At 38.8% G+C, this 23,823-nt stretch overlaps 1 protein-coding gene and 1 long non-coding RNA gene across 3 annotated transcripts in view; one reads left to right on the forward strand and one right to left on the reverse strand.

The window, feature by feature from the left end:
- The window catches only part of WWP1 (WW domain containing E3 ubiquitin protein ligase 1), a 57,253-nt gene extending 52,658 nt beyond the window's left edge, over positions 1 to 4,595 (reverse strand). For both annotated transcript variants that reach the window (XM_005479531.4, XM_005479530.4), the window contains exon 1: positions 4,546 to 4,595. The gene's annotated coding sequence lies outside the window, so the exon portion shown is untranslated. The remainder of the gene's footprint in view (positions 1 to 4,545) is intronic.
- Positions 4,596 to 23,669: 19,074 nt separating this feature from the next.
- LOC113458796 (uncharacterized) overlaps positions 23,670 to 23,823 on the forward strand; it is a 63,114-nt gene continuing 62,960 nt past the window's right edge. The window contains exon 1 of the long non-coding RNA XR_003379393.2: positions 23,670 to 23,803. This is a non-coding gene — a long non-coding RNA (uncharacterized LOC113458796). The remainder of the gene's footprint in view (positions 23,804 to 23,823) is intronic.

A 23,823-nucleotide genomic window follows, 5' to 3' on the forward strand; every position in this document is an offset into this window, starting at 1 on the left:
CTTCAGGCTGCAAGGTGAAGACACTTAAATGCATAAACCAGAATTATTTTGCTGCTTATCTTTAGAATCTGACTTCCCCTTCTCATCAGTTTTTAAATTGCTTTCCTCTATCTTCAAGACAATATCCTGCAAAATAAGCCTAAAATCTTAATGGAATCGAAGTAGATGGGACTAATTCTATGCTGTTTGAACTACTTGAGGGGTCAGATACTAATATGCATTTGCATTCTCAATGCTATTTACACGTAAGACAAATCAAGAGATTGTCCTACTGTGTAACAGATAATTTTATTCAGAAAAAAGTATTCAGGTTTTGAACTGGTTACATTTAAGTATGCTCAGATGCTAGCCACTTAAAGCTGAACAAAAGCATATCTAACATACTCCAATGAAAAGAAAAATGGTGGTTAATAAAAACTGAAGAACATAATCTGCTTTGTTAAACACATGTTTCACTCCAATTTTATTGATGACTTTATTTTAGTCAAAAGCCATTATAAAGTAACGCAACCAGCTCAGCAAATTTCAGCTGACTCTTGGAAATTAAGTAGAATTTGTAAGTTAAATCCAAAGCCATACTCTCTTTTAACAGGATTTTAAAAGTGATTTTTTGACAGTACTGAATTACCAAACTGTACATTACATTAACAACTTACTTACACAGTTCCCAACACTGACTGCGGGGAGTGCAAATCAAAATAGAATTATTTTTTTGTCATACATAGGCTGCTATAAAACTACAGCAGTACAGTCATGTAACCTGCAATGATTGATTACTTCTTACTGTATGTGCAATAATTAGCAAATCTCTATGTAAAAGAAACCTAAAGGTTTTCCTGACATACTTTCCCGGCAATGCTAAGAAATTTAAAAAAAAAAAAAAAGCAATGAAAACAAAACAAAATCAAACCTAGCACGCTCCCCTGTAAACAATTCTGACATCCTATAACCACTCTGACAGCTCCCCTGGAATCTCCAGTGTTCTCTCTAAAGCAACACTACACTTGGAAAACAGAGCTAAACTCAAATACGCTTCTGATTAAACCAGCAGCTCCTCAAACAGCAAACAGATATCACAAGCAGCAGTAATTACAGTTTTTCACTTACAAAAGCAACTAAAAACAAAAACTCCCTCTTACTCTCTCTTAAAGGTATCATAGCACATTTTAGCAAAAACTGTGCCATGTCAGTGCTCTACAGGGAAGAGGGCCAGGGCAGGGAAAGAAGGTGCACCACTCTAAGACTTCATCTTTCTTACAAGCCTTTGGAATGCCTCTTCTGGACACTCCCAACTCCTGCTGATAAGTAGAAGAGGTTTCTCTTTCCAACTACATTATTTTTCTTCAAGAAAACAGTGGTGACACCTCCAGTATTTCCAATGATCCTTACCTCCAGCCACTTTATGTAACCACAGCAGAACTTCAGCACACCACAGTAAATCTGAATGAACACCGACACAGAATGTGGCCTACTGTTGCAATGGCAGCAAACTTGGAAAGAAGGACCTGGATGTAACCAGCTCCTGTCGCCTGCACTGGGACACAGACCTGAGAATATAGAAGAGTGTCACTATATTGCACAACTCAGAACCCAAATGAAGAGTTCAGCAGTTCTGGTTTACATGTTTCGCAAGGACAGGAAAAATAACAGGATTTTCGCTAATATGACACTACCATAGAAACCGGGGAATCCTGCCCCAGTTCAGACACTTTATTACAGGCACAGTGGAGCAGCTTTTCTGACTTTGAGTCACTATGCAACTGATTTTCTGGCAGAGCCAGAAGGGTTTTTTTCTTTTTTTTTTTTTAATTCAGGTGAATGTTACACTCTGCAGAAGCAGACAAGTGCAGTACAATGCTTGCCTAAAAGTGAGAACATTTTTATCAGTAGCTTCACTCCTTTTCAGTCTTCAGGAAGAGTCTTTTTACCACACCTAAAGGAACTAACAAGAATCACTTAAAGACAGCTTGCAGCAAGCACTTATTTTGGTTATCACTTCGTTCATTACTTCACCAAGCCTTCACATGTCGTTATTTCAACTCAATTCTAAAATGAACTGGGGGGTTTTTGTGGGGGATTTAGATTGCAGGGGTTTTTTAAGCTAGCAATAAGTATTTACCTTAAGTGCATAAAGAGAAGCCACTTCCAATTAACAGGCATGGCTTAGGTCATAATATTTTGATCATGGCACCTTAATTTTCAAGTCTAATGCTTTAATGGCATAGGAAGTACAAAGAAACTGAATGCGATACCAACTCCCCGTTGTAGATCCTTGCTCCTGATTCTTCCTGTCCCAAACCCAGAAGGGATCTCTTTCCCCACACACATTCTTTTATGAAAAACAACGGGGAAGTGGGGAGAAATTCCAACTTATCAAAATTTCCAACTTCATACTGAAAGATAAAAAGATGAATACCAGTAAAACTAGCTGACACTTCCCCTTCCAAGGGTTCCACAGACTCGTGAAAAGGGGTTGGCTCTGAGCTCCATCAGTATTCCTGTGATTTAAGAAGCACTTGTAGGCAAAGTGATTATTTAAAGTTTATTGAAAACCCTTTAACGAAAAAATACTGGCTGACTTACAGTGTTTTTTTCACTGAAATTAAACAACAAATGTAAACTATTTTACAAACAAAAATAATCCATATTCTTTTGGTAACAAAGTGTCCCATACCAAGAGAATAAATCAGTCCAAAAGCTCTCAAGCTTTCAAGTATAATTTTTTGTTTAAGGGAATTATTCTACAGTGTCATTGGGGAAAGTCCATGGATAGTACTAGGCTGCTCAAGCTAGAAGCACTTACAGGACTAGACCTTTAAAATATAGCTCAAAATCCACACTGAGGAGGTGATAAAGGGATTCTAAACCCACAAGTTCACAGGCAGCATCAACCAGAAGTATTTCTACTTGCCCCATTTGAAAGCATCTTTGTCATGAATCCAAGTAAATTGTGCTTTTGTGGCTGTAAAATTTTTCTTAAAAGGATGAAAAATTCTCAATTTTTTCTATAAGTAAATTGATTTAATCTTTATTAGTATTTAAATCAACCAGAAATTGTTATTCAGTTTAGACCTTGACCAAACGGACTCAGATAAGGCAGTATACAAAATTCTTTAAAAATATACAACCAGTTCAAGTTAGTAAAGCTTTACCACAGCCAATAGCAGTCCCTTTGTTTCTATACTGCAGAGATTAAACCAGAATACCAATTTTAAGAGTAGACTTATTACGATGAAGATCATACTGTCTTTTAGAGGTATGTCCATATATAACCCAGCTACCTGCAGTCAGCGATTGCATCTCCTAGTAAACCAGTATTATTAAACTTGCCTAACCTGAGTTTTTTCCAATGCACGGTATCCTGATTACTTTTTATAAGACACAGCTGCCCTTTGAAAGCGCAACTGAAATATGAATACCTTTTTTTACAGTTTCACCCAAACATCGAAGAGCTCTCATTAAAATAATTAGATGGTGTTAAGTCCTTTTCTCTCTTTGATGTACAGTTTAAACATTTATAGATCTGGAAGCAGAGCTAGCTCATCCTAGTTAAACTGGGATGAGAATTGGTATCATTCCAAAAATAAGACAACTACAAATAAAATCAAGTAAATAAACACACCGAGTTGTAACATTTTGCAACAACATAAACAAAGATAAAGGACACAAACAGGTCTTTTGAGGTCTTCAATTCCCACAGTGTGCTCAGCCAAACACCCATCACAGGGACCCCGAGAGATGAGCAGACACCCGAAACCTGAGCGCTGACCGAGCACCCCCCGTGTCCCCGGCACCGTGAGGGGCGACAGCAGCGCACCGTGAGGGGACACGGCTCCTCACCGCCTCCCTCCCCGGCTCCACCAAAGGAAGGTAAACATAAACGCGACAATATCCTTCTCCTCTGCTTTCACCCCGCACATGAGCGAGCCAGGGCCGGCCGTGGAGCTGCCTCACTGACTCCTGGCCACTAAAGCCTCTCGCAATCCACTCAGCGTTGACACAGGTCACGACTCAGCCCCCAGTCACCCTCGCAAAGGCCGTAGACAGGAATAAACAAGGTTATTCGCTGACATCGGACACCGGCGACACTCCCCCTCCCTGTCCCCCCGCCCCACAGAGACACAGGCTCACCACAGCCCCGACCCTCCCTCCCCTCGCCAGGTGCGGGCCCAGAGGCCCTCAGCCCTGTCCAGACGCGAGCCACAGTGGGAGACGGCAGGGAAAAACAGCAATTCTCCGAACACCATGCGGGGCATCGTGAGGGGAGAAGCAACAGCCGCCGCCCCCCGCCAGCAGAGCCCGAGGGGTGCGACGAGTGGAAGTGCCGGAAAGGAGAGACCGAGACCTCCCTACGGCTCCCTTCGCCATTTTAGCCCCCACGCCCATTCCCCTCCTCCCCGCCCCTCGGTGATAGGGGCAGATCGCAGCCGTCCAGCGCCCACCCTCCTGGCTGCCCACGGCCGAGCGGCGGCGAGGAGCGAGGACAGCAGCCCGGCCAGACCGCAAACCAGAGCGGCTGCGGCACAGCCTGTTTTGCGCCCTTACCGTGCTCGCAGCCTCACAGCTGCTGCCGCCTCCTTCTCCTTCCTTCCACCTTTCTCTGCTTCTTCTTCGCTTCCTCGCCGCCGCGGCGGCACCTCACCCCTCCGCGCCGCGCTCCGCCGCCGCTGCCGCGCAGAATGATGCCATCTCACAGCGGCATCGGCGGCTCCCGCACAACAGCCCTCCTCCCGCCCCTCCCGGCACCGCTCCCGCTGCCGCTCCCGCTGCTCCCGCCCGGCGCCCCCGACGGCCGGGCCAGCCTCGTGCGCGCTACCGGGGCACGGGCAGCAGGAACTTGTGGAGCTGGAGCCGGAGCCGCTGGAGCCGCCCCGGCGGGAGGGCCCAGTCGGGACCGAGCAGTGCGCAGCGGCGGTGGGAGGGAAGAGGCGAGCCTGAACCGAGGCTCTTCAAAGGGGACAGGGCTTATTCCTAGCGCCTGCCCCGGGCTGAACCAAGTCGGGCGCCGCGGCGGGGAGAAGAGCCGAGAGCACGGAATCGACCTCGGGAGAGGCGGGGCCGGGCTGCAGCCCCGGGGCACGGTCCGCGGGACAGAGCCTGCTGGGGCAGGATAAGCGGGGCTCCTGCAAGTCGCTGTCCCCCAACAAGGCTCCTCTGCGGCGCGGAGAGCCAGCACACCCCGCTGCGGTGCGGGCGATAAAGGCGGGGGGTGTCTCCTCCACCCGCCTCCCGCCCTCCCTTCCCGGCCGTGCAGGCAGGGCGGGATCCTGTGCCCCGCCGGGAGCCTCTGCCGCCGCCGTGACAGGAGCCCCTGCCCGTGATCCCCCTGGCTGCTGCCCGTCCTCCACCGCCGAGCCTCCTCTGCCTCTCTGAGTAGCGCAGCCCTTCCCGTTGTGGGGCGGACGGATGTGGGCAGGGAGAGCAGCTCCGCGCAGCCCCCGGCAGCGGCGCAGAGCGGCCCCGCTGCGGAGCCAGACACCGCCCGCCCGCCCGGCGACACCTCCGGGAGCCCCGGCACGGGCCCGGGGCCGGCTCTGTCCTGGCAGGAGCCACAGGCCTCCCCTGCGGATTTACAAACCCAAAAGTGGTTATATGCGCAAGTGTGTGGAGCTGAAGTTGTGTCTTACATTGAAGACCAATGAAGCTTTGTCTTCGTACCGTACAACATAACGTTGTGGAGGCAGTGATAGCATGAACTTTCGGGCATAAACAAGGCCTTTGAGTGGTTGTCCCAGAAAGTCCAGCGCTACTGTTAATTGAAAAGAACAAAAGCTTACAGTATGAGACCCTGAAGCAACTTTCAGCAACGTCTGGTATTTCATTATTCTTAAAAAACAACATGGGGGCCAGCAATCTGATTTGGGCATGTAAATTCCTTCAGAAAATAAAAGGAATGCTCTCAAAAATGCTACTTTCCAACCTATTCATTCTTCTTAGAAAATCTGTAGGAAAACAAAGTTTCCAAATAGAGTTTGGGAAGGAAACAGTATTTACAGTTAGGCTTTAAAAGTATCTTAGAGTATTCTAGAATAAAAAAAAATACTAATATTCTCTTGACTGATGGTAATACTAGTACAAGCAACTGAAAACTGTGATGGTTTGAGCTTCTGTACACAGCAAATGTAACAGAATATATGGGCTCTACACTCAAAATCTGGCATGGACAGTAAGATGAGCTGTATGCAGTTAGCAACCTAGTTGCTAATTGCACGGTAACCAAGTTAATCCATGTGATTTACAGAATTCAGCATATACTATTTTCTCACAACTACTAAAACTTACATTCAAAGAAAACTAGAGTCCCTCTTTTGTTCTAAGATTGTCCAAAATTAGGAACTTGCTTACACAAATAATCACTTTTACAATATTTTGGTAGCATTTCGAGAGTGAGGTAATAAGCTCTATCTTGCTTTCCTGGCTGTTTGTTTTTCTAGTGTAAAGCAATCTAATTGTAATGGATGTAGCATTATATTCCCAGCTGCAAAGGGTGAGTGAAGGTGTACATGGCAACATTCTATCTCTTGCAGAAGATATTAATTTCTCTTCTATAAAACTTAGTTTGTTGCTAATATCAGTAATCTGATGCTAATATTTCATGGAAAGTAGGAGCATTACTTCTTAGTATATGTGTAAAATTTCTAAGTGCTTCTTTCTTGCCTTATAAAGTATGAAGTGTATAATTACTTAATACTCTGTAGGCAAGTTATGGACTTCTTTGGCTTTCTTCCTCCCTGTTTCAAAACAAATTTTGTCATACATTTGTCTCACTCTGGGGAACAGTGACATTCCAAGTCTTCTTCCATCTTAAAAGACATGTGATACCTTAATAAGTGCAAAATGTCACAAGCTTGTTAATGCCACAAGTTTGGTTTTAAATGTCTTACAAAACCTCTTCAATATTTCTGACTACTTTTAGAATAGTAGGTAATGGAAACACAGAATCATAGAATGGTTTAGATTGAAAAGGACCTTTAGGCTAATCCAGTTCCCCACCCTCCCTGCCATGAGCAGGGACACCTTCCACTAGACCAGGTTTTACTCAGAGCCCCATCCAAGCTGTCCTTGAACACTTCCAGGGGTGGGGCATCCACAACTCCTCCAGGCAATGTGTTCCAGTGTCTCACCACCCTCACGGTAAGAAATTTCTTCCTAATATCTAATCTAAACCTACCATCCTTCAGCTTAAAGCTATCCCCTACTGTCCTTTCTGGTAGGTAAAAAGTCCCTCTCTGGTTTTCTCCTAGGCCTCTTTGGGGACTGGGAGGTGCTGTACGGTCTCCCAGGAGCCTTCTGTTCTCCAGGCTGAACAATGCCAATGCTCTCAGCCTGTCTTCATAGAAGAGCTGCCTCATGTTGCAGTCCCCGATGGTATTAAACACTTCATGGTTAAAAGCCATGCATTGACAACTTGCCGAAAACATTCAAGTTATGGAGTTATACATGTATACTTATACCTGAGAAAGTGCAAATACAGTTGTCTTCATTTTGCAGATAAACACCTTTGTTTGTTTGCTTGTTTTCTTTTTTGTTTTGACCAGAAAAGATTACAGACTCTGTCATACAGGGCTGAAGGCTAGCAGGAATTAATGCAGGTCTGGTGTCCTTGTTATCTTAGAGCTTTTCTCTTTGTAGGGTGAAATAAAGAGTTTTTATTAATCCCTTCACTATCCCTTTAGAAAAGTTAACCTCAGGTAAGGTTTGATAAGCCACTAAACTTACCAAAACAAATCAACCAAAGTTGGAATTTTGCAAGAGGGTTGGCATGAAGATTGAAATAAATATAAGAGTACCTTCTATACACAACATTCCTGAGATAGTAATTTATGATACTAGTGGAAGATTTTAACAGCATCTCCTTGTGTATTTCTGACTTTTTTTTTTTCCTTTATTCTTTACAAAGTAAGGAGAGCTTTGGAGAACTTGGATTCAGAACAGATCTCTATAAAACAGACTCCAGAATATACTGGGTTTGTCCTCAGATTTTAATAGATCTTCTCTGGCGTGCTTGAACAGTGTACATTTGATAAGCGTGGATTTTTGGACAGGCTATTGCAATATCTAGGTTTTAATAGACTAGAATGTATGCAGTGGCTGGAATTGTATCTTACCTTTTCACTAATTGTTTCTCTGTTGTAGTTGCACAAACAGGAGTGGCAGTGAGCTCTGCTAGCCTTTAATTGGAAAGTCTGAGTGACAGTACTTTTGCTTAATTTATATTTCTGGAGAGCTATTGTATACTGCCTATTGTAGACCTCAATAGGCAGTAAACCAGTACAATTGCAAATTAATGGCTTTCACAGCCCATAACATTACTGTACAATACCATCTATTTACATTTCTGTTTGTCTTTGATTTCTCTAACATTTTACAAAAGCTTTGTGTTAAACTAAAATCCCTGAATGTTGCAGCATAGTTTAAAAACTTCTATAGAAAAGTGTAAGTGAAGTGTAGTGATCCAACTTCCTTAACAGTGATGCAGTAGTAAAAGATGAGGCTGAAACCAAATCTTTCTGCTATTAATAAACTCCAATGAAGGCTGATTTTACCTGAGCAAAGGCACGTAAAACTAGTCAGTGTGGTTTCTGTTTAAAATGAGCAAAGTTTATAATACAAGTCTTAAATGCAAGTAGTTAAGTTGATCTCTTATTCAGTCCTAATTTCCAAATTGGGGGGGGGGGGGGGGTTGAGGGGGTGGGGAATGTATCTAATGAGAGTAGAGGGAAAATTTCCTTCGTAATTGTTGGATTTTTGGTTTTGTTATTTTTTTTTTCATGGAGATTTATTACTACAAAACTCATGAAGAGTAAGAAAATTTTTGGACAAGTTTCTTTGGACCATATTCAAAAAAGCATTTAAGCACCTGAATTGTGGTTTAAATAAAACATAAATTTTACCTTCAATAGCACAAGCCACAAAACCCTGTAGATGTAGTCATCCAAGTCTGCTAGTGGATGTACTCTGTGTTCGTAGGCATTGGCAACAGGCATCTGATCATTGCAGTAAAAAAATACTACTTGGCTTATGCCTAATTTGTTTGGTGTCTAGGTGGTGGGTAATATGTCACCTAAGATCTGTGGAAGGGTGAATCAGGGAAGTGTGGTTAAAGCTGTATCCAGTACATAAAAGATCTGAAATCAATACAGAGTACAGAAGTTACAGTGAGGGCAGAAGCAGGGAGAAACATACTAGCAGTGATCACCCAGCATTAGAGTGTCATGGCTGGAGAACTCAGAACCTAAAACAGTCTGTGTTCTGTGCCCTCCTAAACTCAAACCAATCTCTCTTTTCAAGTCAGACTGTGACCAATTAGTGCTGTCTCATTTGGGACCAGGATTATCCTTCCTGTGCCAGCTTTATGGAGCTTAGCAGAGGCCCACTGAAGTCCGGCAGCAGAGTAATGCTGGACAACTCAGCAGCTAGGGAACATGGGCTAGAACAGCTGGGAAGTTTTAGTTTCTGGTCCTGCTTCCCAACAGTGTTCAGACATTTTAATCAATGGTTTTTCAATGCACAATATTGGCTCCTGTTCCAGGACAATAAACACTCCCTATAACAACTGAATGTCTGCACTTTTGGCATTCTGTCAGTCTTCTCATGTTGCTCTCTCAGATTCCATGGTTGTTGTGTTCTGAAAGCAGAGTGAGTGTAGTTATGTGTATGTTTGACTTATACACATGCTTGTGTCTGTAATATTATACCTTAAACATATATTGACAAAATATCTTATTTATATGGTAAGTAAGAGATAAGGGTTTGTCCCTATGTTGTTATGTGGTTTTTTTTGATGTTGCATTTAGAGTACAATCCTACTTTAGTCACTTTTTACTGTGTATAATTAAAACTCACCAGTTTCACAATGGTTAAGGAACTTGGTTTCTGCACCATCCAATTATTTAGTCCAATTTATTTATTTCCTTCCATCTGTCAGAGGTGGCTTCTCATTTAAGGTGTGAGATATGCATTCTGCTATTATGTGTGCAATATTTGGCACAATCATGTTCAAGTTTGTAGTATAAGGGGTTTTGTATATGCAGTAGTGTAAATAACACATTACAGTAATCACCTTGGATACACTTAATTTAACCTGATTCCTCACAACAATTTGCTGCCTGATTGCATTAAAATGAGTAAGTCTTTAAAGCAGTATTGTGGAGAAATTAAAATGAAAAATTGCAAAGACTTGACTCCAGTTAGTATATCAGTAAAATTTCTTGCCTCTGGATTTAGGCAATATTAGTTTCTTTGTCTACAAATTTGGAATTAAAGGGAGATTCTTTTCCATGCACCTTTACCCAAGACCAAAAATTGTTAATTCAAAAATTTTAAATTTTTAAAGGAATTAATTAATTATTGAGGGGTTAAAACTCATTGATTTTCATCTACAGTTCTAAAAAATGTATTTTTTTGTGTACAAAAATGTCTTCCAAAATGTATTCATGAATACAGTTATTTCAATACAAGTTATTTCAATACCTTGATACTGTCAGCTTTTCAAATCTGTTAATCACCATTGAGACATCAGTGAGTCAGCAATGTATTGCTTTTTTCTTGTAAGTCTAGAGGTTGATATGCCAAATCCTGAATTCAATAGTAAAATAGTAAAAGGATTGTTGTTTCAGTGCCATCTCTTAGCAGCACAGAGTGTTAGATTTATTTTGGGGGGTGGGGGGAACTTTACAAACCAGTAAATCTCATTTTTATTCTAATGAGATTGAGTTCTAATTTCCTTTAAGTCTGGTGCTGCACAGTCTTCTCTAAAATCAGAAACCTTAGATTTTATGTCAACATATTGTAATGTATTTGAAAGACAGGTAAAATATAATTTTCTTTTAATCAAGTACTGTTTTCCCAATGACAATAGCGTGAAATGTATTAATGTAAATTCACTTCTGTCTTGAAATTATAGCAGACAAGTGTTGAGCCACTGTTGGAAGTCTCTTGTTGTGTACTGGGTTACTTTTTTGAAGTAAGCCTGCCCTCCTGACTTGGCAGTGGGGCTGAGGTTGAGCACAAATATTGAGTAAGCTGAATGTGGCTTAGGCGCCTGAGATGAGTACAGAGACAGGTATGGAGAAAAAAGGACTCCAATCCCAGTGGAAGTGGTAAGTCACAGAAGAGTGTGGGAGCACAGCAGCTCACCTTGAGGTGGAGAATGGAAGAGAATAGGGTTGTTTAGAAGGCATGAGTTATGGGGAGGGCATTTAAATAAGGGAAGGCAAATAGTTTGGTTTATTCCGTTCATATTTCAGTGGCAATATTTTGATACTAATAAATTTTCAATAAATAAATTTCCAATAAATTTTCAGTGAGTTTTGAAAAAAAAAATCAGAGTATGGCAAGTTATTTTATCCTCAGTTCACATGCAAGGAAGATGCATGTTTACCAAGTCTGTGCAATTACCCTTAAATCTCCATAATAACTTTTTTGAGTTCACAGGCCAACTTCAAACATGTCTAGTAAATCTGATAAATTCTTTTTCCTTGAGAAAATAGATGGCAGAGTATAGTAGAAAGCTTCTGTAAATGTTCCCTTGAAGGCCTGCAGACAAAGGAAAAGCTACATCATTAAATTGCACACTATTAACCACTGGAGAATGGGGAGTAAGGAGAGAGTAAACAATAAACCAGGCAGCCCTTATAAATGCCTACCATAAGAGAGGACTTCAGCTGGAGTTTGCATTCGTAGGCACCAAAGTCAATCAACCATGAAAAACAAATCTTTAAGAGACCAAGCTTCATTAGTTCCAGTGCTCACTGGGTGATGTGATTTAATTGCAGCACTACCTAAAGCAATGCTATGCAACCCATAGTCTGTGGGTAATTGATGGTCAATAAAAATCAAAAGGGAGCTCAAAAAGCAAGTCAAAACCAGACATTCCTGCACAGCCATATTCTCTCATATATAGAAGCAGAAGGGAAGAGGAGAATGAAAATAAGGTTAATTTTTTAACCTTTATTTTTATTTGTTTCTAAAAGAAGGCCATTGTGAGTACTTTGGCACAGTAAGCACAGGATGGCTTTTGAATTTGTTTTGCTTCCGGAGGTTAAGTGATCCTTCAGTTGAAAATGTTGAGAAATGTAGTGGTCTAGAGATCACAGTCAGAGAATCAAGGTTTTGGTTGTTGTAAGAAATCCTATGTCCTTTTTCCTTTATTGCCCTATTTAGGTTGCATAACTGAAAATGATCAAGTGAATGTAATTTATGTTTGTCCTTTGTCAGAGCATGGCCTTAGTGAACCAGTCAGCCATCAGTTTGAGTTGCAAATTGTTTTTGTCTTTTGTTGAACCTTCTCTGAGAATTAATCAGAACAACTAAGAAATAGAAATCTTCAAATTTGTATTTTCTGAGACTTAGCCATATATTCTTTCTCTTAACATTGCAGTGGTTTGTGTAGTGTTCATGCTTGTTTAAGAGCTGAGAGCTCTCTCTCCCTTTAATATAGACTACCTGCTTATTGAACTTCTGTGCTGAACTCCTGCCATGACTTTCTTTTATTCTAAGGATAAACAAAGGTCTCGACCCTCAGCTTTCTCCTGACCTGCCTTTCTGATCTTTCTTGGATTCTTACCTGCAAGCTTTTTTTTGTTTGTCAAGTCTTAGAACTTGTTTTGTCTCTGAAAACCCCCTCTTCTTTTTCTCAACTGGACATAAGAATTAGACCACAGTATTGTATGTATACTAGTAATAAAATAGACTTATAAATTCATGCATGTTTTTTAACAGCTTGGGAAAATCCTTTTTTGGTCAGGGATTTATAATACAGTACTGTTTGTTTCTTTATGAGTAATGCCAGTGTTTAATGCAGTTAAATGCATTTCAGTTTTAGGACAATGCACCTCCTTGGTAGTACATGGCAATCTTGGTAAACCATTCCTTCCATGACTGTTTAAACTGATAATGGGAATAAACTAGAAAATGTTTAACTTTCCCATTTTTGATTTCCTTATTATTCTCTTTTAATGCCTCTGGGACACCTTGTCCCCAGATTGCTCTTGAAATTTCACTTGCAATTTGTGCATGTTGTATGCTTTAAAATTAGATATAAAATTTATAATTATGTAAATGCAAAATCTTGTAGGCATAGATGGGAGTCATAATATTTTAAATTGTTGTTTTTAAAACTTCATTTTTCTTATGACTTATACAGGAGAGTTTTAACCAATTAAATATTAATACAGAATATTTCAATGTTTACTGTAGAAATCAGTGTACTGCTGCTCTTTAAAAGCCTTTAAAAATGCATTGCTTTTTTCTTCTACATACTGCACATTCAGCTTAACACGTAAAATTTTGAGCACAAGTCTGATGGAGTGACAAAAGACATGTTTGAAGTAGAGCTGCTTTTGTGCTCTTTTTTGTCTTCTGCCTTCAATTAGATTATATCTGTTGCTTTGGTGGGCCAGTTTGTGACACGGTCACTAAAATATTTACAATATCACATGTAATGCAACTGTGTCAAGGTCTGTATTTCCTGTTCAGCTGTTTGATGTATTGTAGAGGGAAATGAGCTTCATATGAAAATGTGAGTTAGCAAGTTCCCTAATGACAAAGATTTTATTATGGATAAAATCTAGATTTAGGAAGAGAGAGTTAACTTACCTTTCTCAAATAGAAGTATTTATTTTCTCTCCTCTTTCCCAAGATGTAGCACATTAACTTTGTTAAGGAGCATGCTAGTCTTGCGATGTTGAGGAAAGCCACAGAACAATTTTGTTGTTTTTATTGGTATACTAGTTTATTTTCTTATTTATTTTATGAAAGAAATTGCAAAAAAAATTAGTTTTAAAAAGCAAACAAAAGTGGAACTCAATGAAATAGGAGGGATAAAATATTAATGTAGTAACAAAATGAGAACCCAAATGATTTTGGATACGTAATTTTTTAATCGTAAGTCACCTTGAATCTAAGTAATTTTGTACACTCCTGAAGCTTTGAGACCAGACACTATTTGAAAGAGAAATGGTAAAAAAGCTGAAAAAAGTGAGTATATTTCTGCAAAATAATATCCCCTCTGAGGGATAATTCAAAAATTATTCTGAAATAGTTCACTTATACCAAACAATGGCTTGGGCTTTCTGCAAAGATATGGAAATCTATCCTTGTACCATTATATTACCCTCTAGGTAAGAACAGAATTGGATTTTTTCCCTGAAGTGTAATGCATAAGAGTGATCCACATACTTAGCCTTTGCTGTTTCCAAGGTATCGCTTTTATTTTTCAGCAGCTGCGCCTGCTGCACTGACAGTGGCCAAACAGCAAACACAAGACTTGGACAACAACTAAGAACGTGTAATTGCATTTTCAGTCAATCTGAATTGTGTTCTAAGGGGAATGAGAAAGCATTTTCTTTCAAAAAGCAAATCTTGAACATACAGTTCTAGCATAAATTTTATATATATGCAGATATATATGGATTCTAAAATTTCACTGTCATTTCTAATATACTGAAATACCTGCACACAAATAATTGGTAACAAAACTGAGTTGTAGCCAATGTGATTTTTTTTTTTATTGCAACAAACAAAACTGACAAAGCTGGACAGACTTCAATCAGAAAAGTCAAGTCAAATATCTTTGTGAAGAAGCTTAATTTTTTAAATAATTAGATACTGGAATTGACTCTTTGTCCCATGATGGGCGGTTATTAAAATGTCTTCTGGCCTTAAGCATTGTCAGTACTTTGATTGTGAAAGAGCTGTTTTCCTGTACTCCTGGCCTGAAATGTCTACTTCAGTTTAATAATACATTGTTTTTCTGTGTGGTTTAATGCAAAATCTGCCATATAAAATTCAACAACAAATTGTTGTTGTTATTGTTTTTCTCTCATAATTAAAATCAAAAGAGAGCAAAACAAAACAAACCACCAATTTCTGAAAATCACTGTTAGGAGATTGCAGTACAAATGTAAAGAGGATCAGGCAAAGTCAGTGTTAGGGAGTTTTTCCACTGAGTTCAGTCCTTCACATATTGAGGAAAAGAACTGACTTAAACCTGGCCAGTAAATTGACTGGTTTCTGTGATGTATGTAATCCACTTGATGGCATAAAATGTTGACAATTTTATGAAGACTTCTGTAAGTAAATACCAAGATGTGCAGCGATGGCATTTTGGGTTGTTTTTTTAATTACTCTTTTAACACAAAGTTAGTTTATTCCATTTTTTTTTCTTTCTGTACTTTTCCAGAGTGCTTTTCCTTACTAATCTAGTCCTCTCTAACAAGGTAGTATAATTCCTGAGCATCTACCTTTCAAAAGCCACCAAGGCTTTCAAAGCCAGAAAGATCAATTAAGTTGAAATACATCAAGTGTTTCCATGAGTTGCATATATTTCTAAGTTTGCTTTTACCCAGTGCTCTCTTTGAGACAGAAAGGGCCCAAATTAGGATAAATTTAATTTTCTATTGTTTCCACTTACAGCTTGGAAACAAGTTGTTAATTAACTTCATGTGACTTGCAGCCTGAAAGAAAGTGGAAACCCATTATTGTATTAGTGTGGCATAAAATAACCCCAAATGTATTTGTTTTTATTGATAATGAAAGCTCATGTCTTTGTGTAGGCCATGGATATCTGAATATCCTTTGTAGGGAGGAGGTAAACAGTCTTTGCTATGGCTTTAGGAAGACAATGTTTCACCTTTTGCTTCACAAGTTTCATCTTGATAGAAAATTGCCACAGAACAAGGTGTTTTCCAGCTTAGCAATAACTTTATTGATGTCTTGCCTTGTTCTGAAATACGATCCCTTCACTGTTGAGGTTTTTTTTTTATCTTAAGAATAGAAGAACATGCCTGACTGTGCCAGGCAAGAGTGTGACTGTATCCTGCACTGTGAATGTAAACATGATCATTTCAAACTATCAAAACCTGTATTAAGTTGGTGGATCCTATTAACAGGGAACTGATAAATTATTTTTCCTAAATTTTGATATTAGTTCTGTTAGGATTCCTAAACTACTGTGTTAGAGATAGTCATTGGTCTGAGTGTGAGCATCATTTTTATTAGCCAAGGAAAAACTGCACCCAAACACATTTGGACAAAATATGACTTGGTCTGCACTATTCCTTATCTTGTAAAACTCATCCTATTGCAGCATTACCCTTGTATATGGTACCAGATTCCTCCTGAAAAACAGCTTCATGTTTTGCTCAAATTCAGATGCTTTACTTGAGACAAATACAGTCTTCATGAAATACTACTATAAAATTAGACACTTTTGAACTGGTACCATTCGATTAGCTAATTTTAACTTTCCAGGTTTATGACAGGTTTTGGTATCAATCTATATATTTCTGAATTTCTAATTCCATAGAGACAGACTGTCTAACTGTTTTTCTTTTAGTGGAATTAGATTGTTGTCCCCATTTTGGTTGCTGTGGGACTTTGCCAAAATATGTCAGTTATTTGTTCTTTCTGTAACTTCAATACTGTCTGAGTAATGATCTGACCTTGTTTACCAGCATCCTTGAGTAGGTGACAGAACTCTTTAGGGAGAATTAAAGTTCCAAAAGGTTTTATTTATTTTTCCTTCTGCTTATTTGTGTACATTGTAAATGCACAAACTGAAATGTTTGAGAGAGTTTTTAATAATCATCATTCTCATTAATGTGCCTGGTGCTGTGCCCAAAACTAATCTTAATTGGTGCACTTCAGAAGATGTGTACTAATTGGAAGGGGTCCAGAGCAAACAAACAGATTTTATCAGACATCTAGAAAATGTGATCTACAAGGAGGGGCTCAGCTTGTTTAGGTAGTTGAGCACAGCAAAAGAAAAAACAGAGTCTGTTCAGGGTAGTTATCTTTGATGATAATTTGACCTACTCTCAGTGGGGGAGGGTTGGACTATGCATTATTGGTAAGGTTTGTTGGGAAATAAGTCCTTTGAAAAGAGCCTCATGATAGAAATGCTGAGCTAAGACTTGAGAAATGTGCACTCAGTTCTTGTTTCTTCCCAAAGTGGCCTTGGGAAATCTCTCTGTTCTTTGATCCACCAGCATTAATATGTTAATATTTTTCCACTCTGTTTTGTTTATAGGTCTTAAACCAATTAGGACTTTGGCACTGAAAACATAACTCTGTCATGCTTGCAGCACGTGAATCTAAAATTGCTCCAAACAAGCCTTGTTCTGCCTCTGACTCTTCAAAATATCTAAACTCACCTGTCATTTCACTTTAAAAATTTCCAATTATCTTGCAGGATTTCTGCCTTATGCCTAGTATTGTCTCAGTCTGAACAAATTAGTGAACAAGTTGCTTAAACTCACTTAAAAGCAGGAACTGGTGCAACTTCAAGTTGTTTCCTGTCATGCAGAGTCATTGTGTGCATGTGCAAAAATTCTAGAGACCTAAACTGCATTGGTTTCAGGGCTCACTTTCATCTGGTTTCCAATGTCTCAGGCTTGCAAGTTCATACCTCTTGAGTTATGCTGGTTAGGACACCTCATTGAGCTTGGGTTGTGCATCAGACAGCCAAAACTATTCCAGCTTGTTTGCTGTTGGCTATAGATAAAGTGGCTCTGGCAGCACAAACCAATCCCAAGATCTCCCTGCTGAGGGATTTAATTGATAAGTTAATGCAGTTGTTGGCATTTACACCTAGGAGCAGCCTTCTGTTCCAGAATTGGATAGGCCACTTATGCTCCTGAGAACAGTAGCTGTGCTTTGAGCGTTTGCTGTTGATCAGCGATGTGTCTCTGCTCTGTTGAGTGCAGGATACATTTTGATTTGCTTAAGCTGTCCACACAGTACCTATTAATGAATTGGCACCCTGTGAAGTGTACCTGACAGTTTCTAGCTCTTACTTTGTGTGCTCTGATAGTGGGTGAAGGGACTCATTATCTTGGTTATGACCTGTAGGCATTACAATACAAATTGAAACATACCTACCTACCTACTTATCTCAACTATTTCTTACTTATCTCAACTATTCTTTTAGTGAAATGGAGGAGTAGAACATATTTGAAAGTGTCTACATTCCAATTGCTATCACTTCTTTTGAATACAAGTGAGTATTCTTTGGTAAATAAGTTTTGTCTGCAGCATTTCAGAGGCTCATGTTTATGAGGAACTGGGCTGTAACTTCTATTCCCTAAGAGCGCAAAGCGAAGTAGAAGAAAAAATCTTGCAATACCTTAAACCTGAAAGAAGGCAGAGATCTGGGTCAACTTTGTCCTCTGTCATTCTGCTCAGATGGTTCATTCCCCATATTATCAATATCAACATTTGAACAAAAGCAGCAGCCAGCTAAAGCTAATCTAACCATGACTAAGGTAATGCTGATTAGGTTTGTACATGTATCTATCCTGTACCTTTGTGGTTGCTGCCACTACTTTAAACTTCTGTTCCCACCCTTTCCAGAGTGCATAGCCATAGTTACAGCTAATTGCAGTAAACTCTTCAGCAATAGTTTTGCTCAAAAATACTTTGGGATATTAAACCAGATCTGTGTATTTCACACTTAAAAATGAGGCAGCTGCATTGTTCTGAGCTGCCATTAAAAAAAGTAGTCTCTTATTTGTCATAAAATGGTAATTTGCTGCCTGTACTGCCATAGAAATATAGATTGCCAGGTGATGCGTGCTGTATAAGTCCCCTGTAGGAACAAATAATGTTTGATTCCATTAGTTGGGTGATATTTAAGAACAATTTGGAATTTGTCATAGCAGTGACTTTCTTTTGGATTTGGAAGTCCTAGGGAATTCTAAAGGAGCTTCTGAGATCAATCCTATGTGCAGTCCTTAAGAAGTTAGCAGATGTATAAATATCCCACCCCTAAAAATACATATGCCATCCATAAAGTACTTCAGTGGATATGAAATACAACAACTTGTGTCCTAAGCAATAAGAAAGAGCTTTCTAGTTTCTTGATTTCCTCTTCATTGTTTCTGTTTTTCCTGTTCCGGTTTTCCATGCCAGGTCTCAAATCTATAAGAGGGTTCAGGGCTGTTCACAGTATGTGAAATGTGGTACTTTTTTTAATAAATGACTATGATCTGTTTTATTAACTTTTTTTTTTTAATTTAGTTACAAGAAATATGGCACTGCCCACTTCAAGAATAAGACTGGACATCTGGGTGGAATGTTTGTTCAAAGTCTGGCCCACACTTTTCAAAGCCTTGTGCAATGAAACACTTGATTTGCAAGACACTTAGATAAAATAGCATGTAGGGCACATGGGATTAGAATGAGTAGGACTGATTGGAAAGGCTGGCATTTTGATTTGTGAGTTAATACCTTTGGCAAGGGTTTGTTTTAGTGCAAGGCTTGGCTTGTGCTTTGGTGAGGGCAAATCCTGAGAGATGAAATTACAAACTGTATCATTTATCATGATTCAATAGCAAGGACTGATCTAAAAACTGTAAAAGAAAAAAGTTGCAATGTTATGATGACATTCAGAGTGACAGCCTTGCTGCCATGGTGGAGGTTGTAAACTGTTACTGCTGATTTTAAGAGAAAAATATTAAAGCTCACACCTTTAAATGACAGACTCTTTTCTTTGGAATGACAGAAATAAGACTTTGATATGGAAGTCCTGACATTATTTTAGGCAGTTGCTTTTAGTAGCACTTTAAAAGCAGTGGCTTTCCCTGGCTTCAGTGGCTTTCTATGTTTGGTTTCTGCATGGTTATTTGAGCAAAATGAGGAGAGTACATGGTGCTGGATCCCATAAACTAAATTAAATAGGTCTGTTTAATTAGTCAGATGATCAAACCTCTGGATCTGAACTGAAGTTCACCCACTCAGAAGCACTCTATTGTAGACCATAGACAGAGAGGCAAGTGGTGATGATAATGTTTGCAAAACTGCTCAGCCACTGTCTCCTGCCAATGAGGAGTCATCAACATTAATTCATCTAAGGGTTCTGAGAAAAGTTATCTTTTTCAGTCAGCGGCTCAGTCTGCTGTGACCTGTGCTGGGCACAGTGATCATGCTGGTTTCTACCTGGCACAATACTTGTCACAGCATCCTGGCTGCTGCAGGACACTGAGAAGTTTGAAGGACAGATTCAGGTTTTTCACATAAACCATTAAGACATTTACCTTCCTGGAGGCTCTAACCTCTCTTCTGCTCCCACTGAATTCAATTAGAGCATTGTCATTTATTTCCACTGGACTATTACTTACAATAGCTTTTCCTCTATGTACTCATATGCTTTTGTTAAGTACTTTATTTGTTTGGGGTTTTTTTTGAGGCATAGAACAATTTTATATATATTTTTACATGTTTTACAACATATTATTTAGACTAATTTGGAATTTGTGGTTTTTGTACATCCATGAGAGTTCTAATATTTGCTATAAATAAACTTCATCTGGTTTATTTTCGCTTCCCGGACTTCTGCACATTTCCAAAAATGTTAGTACTCCCTCTTCATGTAACATATGATAGACAAAATACTTAGGTTTTGCTTTTGTAACAGTTATGATGGTTCCATCCTGTCTAAATATATATATATACACACACACACACACACACACACACACACACACACTTCATGAAGCCATTTCTGACAAATGTCTGGTTGCAGGGAAGGATTTTTAAAAGCATGATTTCAACCTTTTGAATTTTTTAATTACCCTACTGAGGGCAGAGAATATGTGACCTCCTTTTTTATGTTTCTTGGTTTGTCCAGATAAGGGACAGCTTTTGTCCTCAAATTTTGCCATTCTCAAGTTTCTTTGGATTTTTTTGTTAATAGTCAGGGGTTGTAAGCAACAGTGGTATGGGGTTCAATTGAACTTGGTTCAAGCGTCATTGTATGTATAAAGAATTTTTGTGACCTTAAATTCATCGGTCTGATAGGCTTGTAATTATTTGACTGCTCTCATTTGCCTCTTGTGATGTATGGTGTGGTGAAAATGGTTTTAATTAGTTTAGTTGAAAATGCAAAAAGAGTTTGCTTTATTTGACCTCAATGAACTTAATACAAATCTTTCAAATATTTTAATTGTTCTTAAAATTTTCAATGAAAAAAAGTGTTGTGAAGGAACAACTTCTACATTTTTCTAGATTGACTTACCCGATGGTTGCTCTCTGAGTTTACAGCAGATATGTGACTCAGTAGAAAATTCTGTAGCTGACACATGCATATGTGTGTGTGTGTGTGTGTGTGTGTGTGTACATGCGTTGTTTGCACAGCAGAACTTTCAGAAACCAGTGAGACACAAAGAAAAAAGAGTATTTACATTTTCAATATAATATTATTTACATAATAATGTGTACCTTTTCTGGATTGGAAAAAATATGTAGCTATTATCTTATCAATGACCTTGAAAGTTCTACCTGTTCCTTTTCAGTCAGTCTGATTTGCTATTACATTTTATAAATAGCAAGTTAGAACATGTAATTAACTTCCAGAGAATTTCTTTTTCTTTAGTAATGCTTAAAATAATTGTAGATTATGTATTCCTAATAGTCAAATATTTCTCACAGTGTGCCATAAACATAATTTTTTTTCCCTTTGAGAGCTTTATCTTTTTATTTCTTGAATCCCATTTTTATTTTTCCTTTGTCATTTGGAAGGCATTCCAACATATTGAATGAATTTCTGTTTGTTTGAGAAGATGTTTTTTGTCATGTAAACTGTTTTAACTGCCTGGTAGATATTATTGCCATTTATCACTTATTTTTTCCATTATTTATATTACATATTTCTCCACATTCCTCAGTAAATCAATCTAGCTGTCCAGCAAATCAATGGATTTGATCTTTTTTCTTGTTTAAACTATTGTGGTAATATTCATCATAATAGCTTTATAAATCTGATGCAAATCCAGACACTGACCAGCTGTCTCTGGATTGTTTTTGGTGTTTCCTGAAAGTCATGCTGGAATTGACAGAACCAGAACAAGAGATTCTACTATTGTCAGCTGACAGTGAGTCCAGAGAAAATCTTATGACCACATGCTGATATGATTCATCCTATAAATCTTCAGTTCTTAGCAAAGATGCCTAATGCAGTAATTCATGCTGGAAGAAGAGACTGGGCCTGGGAGGTGCTTGGGACGCCACAGCCCGGTGCATCCACAGTTCTGTGCTGCCCAGCTGTTTGTGAGCACATGGCAAGCACATCAAGCCTGAGCTGTAGATGGGAAGGAAAGATTCACAGCTCTCAAAGCCCACCTCGAGCTCGTTCCTGGTCCTGCTCTCCATCTCTCATTAAAGATGCAGCCCAAGGGGCACAGTCACCGTAATCATACTGAACAAATTTCACTGGACAGGCTTAGCCATTAAAGAGTGTGAACACAAGTTCTTGTTGAGAGGTGAAAGGGAAAAGATGAAAAGTGGCTGCTTCCTGTTCCCCTATGTTATAGGTTGACATTTCCACCAAGAAGCTAATGATGCTCTTGGTAGTGATCCTGTGATCGGAACTTCCACTATAAGGTCTTGTTGGAGATGATATACTGCCTTTAAATCCCCTTTATATTGGGTTCTTTCCAGCTCAGCAAACTCTGTGATTCTATTTTATATATCTATATTTATAGATTTATAGGTCTGTGGATTTATATTTATATATACACCAGCATGAAGACCATTTTACTAACAAGGGAGTAATGTAGAATATATTATTTATAGAAAAGGATAGATTTTGAGGAGTTAAAAGTTTAAAGTCCTAGCTTGCTTGTCCTTGAATTAAATATAATTGAGGTCTATTACATGCTGTCTTCATTTGTCAAATATCTAGACATTTGTTTTGAAAAAAGCATCTATCAAAACTGATGCTGTCCTTTCCATAGTCTAAAGACCAGTTCTGCTGACAACACAGTCATGAAAGCTGCAATTTGTGCTCACTTCTTTCTGAGCCAACACTATCCAGACTGTAGCAACAGCAGCTGCATATCTTCCCTGGCACAGAATGATTTAGGGTGGAGAGCAGATTCTTTCCCCTTCAAATCACTTCAGAAAATTCTTGGCAGAAAGTCAGCTCATTTGTTTTGTTCGAGTAAGGAGGCCTGATTTATCAGTACAGAAAAAGTATTCATGCACAGTGCTGAATTGCATTTACTAAGTTTCTGTGTCCCAGACCAGTTGACTTTGTTATTCTTCTGCTCCCAAAATTTTTTCAAATACATATATAGAATTTAATGTAATTTTGATGCAAATATAGAAAAATCTACAAATTTGTGGCAATGTTTTCTTTCTTCATTGCAGTTTGTGAAGTAGTTTGTGATACAGTTTGTGGTATATGAAAGCACTGATCACAGATTAGACTCGGAAATATATTCCTTTTTTTGTTTCTTTTTTTTTTTCTGAATTGCTGCATCTACTAAAGATATATGACTTAATATAGAAATAAGACTTGTATTCTTGTCTTATACACTTACTAATTTTTAGTCAATTTTTCTAAATTCATACTAAATTATTTCTAAATTAACCTATGAAAATATTCTTTAAAGTAATAATATAAGGTTGTCTGATATTAACAATAAAGCAAAGTAATAAAATCATCTCAATTCTGCATTAAATGAATATAGAATGTTCTGGGATATGGCCCTTTGGTGTTATTTGCAGTTCAAGAAGTATGGTTTTATAAAAGAACCCACAAAGTTTATTACTTTTTATGTATGAATGCATGTGCACATTTACATATTATAGAGAGAGCTATATTATATCTCAGTTTTTAAGATCATGACGTCTGAATGTTTTTCCATAATTCTGAGGTGTTGACATCAGATATAATTTTTTATGCCTACTCAGCAGGAAATGGATTGTATTTCTATATCATATTTACTGGAGGAACAGCCAGATGAAGAGTGAGATTTGCTGTTGTGCAGCCTGAAACTGGGAAGTCATGCAGAAAATCAAGGTATGACCTGTTTGAAAGAT

The sequence above is a fragment of the Zonotrichia albicollis genome, chromosome 1, assembly GCF_047830755.1.
Source record: "Zonotrichia albicollis isolate bZonAlb1 chromosome 1, bZonAlb1.hap1, whole genome shotgun sequence".
NCBI classification, from domain to species: Eukaryota; Metazoa; Chordata; class Aves; order Passeriformes; family Passerellidae; genus Zonotrichia; species Zonotrichia albicollis.